This window comes from Echinops telfairi, unplaced genomic scaffold, assembly GCF_000313985.2.
Source record: "Echinops telfairi isolate 266 unplaced genomic scaffold, ASM31398v2 ScPeMD7_70;HRSCAF=299, whole genome shotgun sequence".
NCBI classification, from domain to species: Eukaryota; Metazoa; Chordata; class Mammalia; order Afrosoricida; family Tenrecidae; genus Echinops; species Echinops telfairi.
In genome coordinates, this window is record NW_022103968.1 from 65,180,540 (window position 1) to 65,184,078 (window position 3,539).

The following is a 3,539-nucleotide window of genomic DNA, read 5'->3' on the forward strand; positions in this document are numbered from 1 at the left end:
TTGATAATTTACAAAGTATTTTTATTTTCATATTTTACACAGTCCACTGTCTCCCTTCACTCACATTTCTGTTGTTTTTCCTCCTGGTAGTGTACATCAATCATTGCAATCAGTACCCTCCTTCTCCCCTTCTCCCTCCACTTTCCCCTCCCCTCTTGGTATCACTACTCCCACTATTGTTCCTGAGGGGCTTATCTGTCCTGGATTCCGTGTGTCAAGAGCACTTATCTGTACCAGTGCACATACTCTGATCTAGCCAGATTTGCAAGATAGAACTGGGGGTGAGGAAGCATTAAAGAACTAGAGGAACGTGGTATGTTTCGTCAGTGCTATACTGCACCCTGGCTGGCTTGTCCCTTCCTTGTGACCCTTCTGTGAGGGGATGTCCAATTGTCTACAGATGGGCTTTGAGTCTCCATCCCGACACCGCTCATTCACATCAAAATGATTGTTTGTTTTGGGTCTTCTGATGCCTGATACCTGATTCCCTGGACACCTTGTGATCACATGAGTTTGTGTGCTTCTTCCATTGGGCTTTGTTGCTTCCCTGCTAGATGGCCACTTGTTTAATGTCAAGCCTTTAAGACCCCCCGACACTGTATCTTGTAATAGCCAGGCACCATTAGCTTTCTTCACATTAGCTTATGCACCCATTTTGTGTCAGGGAAGGTGAGCATCACAGAAAGCCAACTTATTAGAACAATGTGTCAGGGAAGGTGAGCATCACAGAAAGCCAACTTATTAGAACAAAGGGTTCTTGCATTGAGGGAGGACTTGAGTAGAGGTCCAATGTCTGTCTGCTACCTTAATACTTAACCTATAAATAGATGTACATAGACCTATATCCCTATCATTATATATTAATATATTTGTATATGTACATGCCTGTTTATACCTCTATAAATGTCTTTAGCCTCCTAGTTCTTTCCTCTATTTCCTTTTTAAGTGCTTGATCTGAAGGATCTCTGGTTGCATAGTGATGATGTGTTGGGCTACTAACTGCAAGGTCCGCAGTTCAAAGCCAGCAGCTGCTCCACAGAAGATGAAATTTTCTACTCCTGTTAATGATTTACAATCTCTGAACCCACTGGGACAGTTCTGTCCTGCCTTATAGGGTTGCTATGAGTCAAAATCAACTGGATGGCAGTGAGGAAAGTGCCCAATCTAAACTCCCAGGAGTTTCATCATGAAGCACCTCAAGGTGTATACTTATTCTCAATTTTAGACCTTTCTTCTCTTCTAATACAAGCACTGAGTGTTATGCATTTTCATCTCCACACTGTTGATTCCTATCCTGTTTCTCTGGGGTTTTTCTCTCGCTCCCTTTCCTTTGTCGGGCTTTCTCTCTTCTTTTCCAGCTGAATACGTCACAGAGCACTGCCACCAAATCATAGACAGCTCTATTAAATAAAAATAGAAAAATCTGAAGCAAGCGTTTCTTGATATAGCCTCCATCCAGGGCTATACACCCTGAAGGCCGCGTTTCTTATCTCTGGAACCCTTCCCACAAAGATTCTGTGCTCTTTGATTTACACCATGTCAAATGTCAATTTGAACATCCAGAGACACTCAAATTGTGTTCCTTTGAAATGTTAATTTGAGTTTGGGGAACCAAAGGAAGTCTGGAGGGGCAACACTGGGGCTTAGAATGGATAGGATAAGGTTTTCCAACAAAATTCTCTTAGATTAGGTATTGTTACCCTTGATGAATGAGCAGGTGCATGGTCACAATAGAATTAAATTCATTTCTCCACCCCACCCCCATGTTACCAAAAGCATCTTAAAAAACAAAAACACTAAGGCTAAGATAAGTCTATTACTGAGAGAACTGGTCCGCAGCCATCCACTGATCAGAGACGTGTGAACATTCTATTTGGACTAAATCTACGTCTAAACTGGACTTTAGTATTAATACCTTTTGACTTAACCACATACATTGACTTTCATTGTACAGAAATATTTAAAATTTTACTGTTCACGGCCCAAGCCATGGTATTTTCCATGGTCTCACATGTGGATGCATGTGGAAGTTAGACGTTTGAATAAAGAAGCCCAAAGAATCCGTGCATTTGGATGGTGGTGAAGAGTACCAAGAGTCCCGCGGACTGCCAAAAGGACAGACAACGCTGTCTTGGAAGACGTTTAGCCAGAGTGCTCCTTAGAGGCAAGGATGGTGAGACTGACTCACGTACTTTGGACATGTGGTCAGGAGAGACCAGTCCCTGCAGGAGGGCATCATGCTGGATAAACTGAGAAATGCGAGGAGGAAGGCCCTCAACAAGCTGATGGACACTGTGGCTGCACCCATGGGCCCAGACAAGGACAGCTGTGGGGCTGGCGCAGGGCTGTGCTGGATCCTAGAGTTGCTGTGAGTCAGAACGATCCAAGGCCCCGATGACCTCTCTCCTTTCTAGAGATGTCACTTTTAGAAGTAAATTTAAAAAAAAAAAGTAAATTCAATTATACCGTTAACTCATGGTGAGGAACAAAAATCCTCTTCCATGTATTCTGCTCATCAGCTAAACTTTATTGCTTTTAGTTTGAAAAATACATTTACACATCTCTTACGTTTTGTTGCAATAGAGCCCAATATCCTAGCTTATTAAGCTATTTAAAAAACACTGTCATACAAAGTATTTCCTTAACTTCACAGCGTTGAATCATGTAATAATTTAACCAGCGTGGCTTTTTTCTAAGAAATAAAAGTACTGAGCAGGTCAGGCCTGAGGAACGGTGTGAACACACTTTATGTTAATCCCTTACATGATAACGAGTATGACGTGATGCTTATTTTCACTTTCTTGTTTGAAACTAGCTCTTGTGTCACAAAATATTTTGAGTCAGTCTCAATTTTACTTTTCCTTCTGAGACCAGTGTTTAGATCTGATGGGTTAGGAATTTGGAAGGTTGTCTTTTTTTTTAAGCTCTTAACATTTTAAATCATTTTTCCGTTGTTTTAGATTCTAACACACCAAACAAAACTCCATACGCTGTGTGGTTGCGCGCCCATCAGATCATAACAGCAAGCACGTCCCAGGCAACCCCGTGTGTGTGGTTGTTTGTTTGTTCTCTGCGCACCCGCCCACCCTCCTTCTCTCACTGTGCCCCTCCACCCCTCCCACCTCTACCTGGTCTCATCGTCGTCTTTTTCTTTGGTGTGATAACCATTTTTGCCCTTTATAATAATGGTGCCATGAAGTATTTTTTATGTTTGACTCATTTTTTTAAAAATAAATTTTCTTTATGCCCCGACATGAGAACCACAGAAAGTTTGACTCATTTCATCGAGCATAACGTTCTCCACTTTTGCTCATGTCACAGTATTTGACAGACTCATCCTTGTTTTTTAAGGACTGGAGCTTGGCATGTAATCCGTTATCATTTTCCAGGCGACCAAACACCTCACGTTGGTAAGCATGAGTCTGCAAGCCAGTGCTGCCGAGATCATCGGCTGTATTTCCCGTGGTCCGCCGCTGTTGACTCAGCTCCGAGTCCTCGTGAGACGGAACGGGACCGGCCGCACAATCTTCATGATTACC